The following is a 676-nucleotide window of genomic DNA, read 5'->3' as shown; positions in this document are numbered from 1 at the left end:
AATTTTGACTCCGGGGAATACCTAAATTAAACATATGGTCCTCCGGGCCGGATATTTCACAATTAAGCATAGTGGACATCCAGGCATGATCCATGTCATAATAAATTCAAAAGTGGTCATCCGCACCATATTTTACAATATTGATAAAGTTGTAACACATTTTATAATGAGTTCTGGTCATGAAATAATTGCTTCGCTTATTTATTCATGGTATATAGTTAAACAATTGGTTCTTTGATTTATTTTAATTTATTTCTTGAATGTAAAATAAGCTACCTAAATTAAATGAAGGATCCACAATTTATTTGATTAAATTCTAGCCTAGATAAAAATTCAAGAGCAAAATGGCTAAGGATTATTGAACAAAATGGCCCCTCTTAGGCATCATACATTACCACTAATCAATTTAGTTGCTTAGATTATAAACACAATTACTTTCATCACACAAATCTTGAATTTTCTAAAATTACAATAGGAATTTAATATATTCCAATACAATTCAGTGATCTAAATTATTGATTTTCTTAGTGATCAGTCTCTTTTCAACCTATAATATGAAATTATATTCTTTGTTTCATCACCTAACTTTATTGATTGAGAATGTGTTATAACTTAATAAACTTTGTTACAACCTCTACTGTTAAGCCTAGATTGTTTTAGTATAATTCCATTGTTT

General features: G+C 28.4%; 1 protein-coding gene across 1 annotated transcript in view; it reads left to right on the top strand.

Annotated features, from left to right (window-relative positions):
• fw (furrowed) overlaps positions 1 to 676 on the top strand; it is a 290787-nt gene that overhangs the window by 269262 nt on the left and 20849 nt on the right. The window lies entirely within an intron of this gene.

Source organism: Halyomorpha halys, unplaced genomic scaffold (assembly GCF_000696795.3).
Source record: "Halyomorpha halys isolate HHAL.00 unplaced genomic scaffold, Hhal_1.1 Scaffold22.1, whole genome shotgun sequence".
Taxonomy (NCBI): Eukaryota; Metazoa; Arthropoda; class Insecta; order Hemiptera; family Pentatomidae; genus Halyomorpha; species Halyomorpha halys.
The sequence above is the reverse complement of the archived record's forward strand: the minus strand, read 5'-3'. Positions and strand labels throughout refer to the sequence as shown.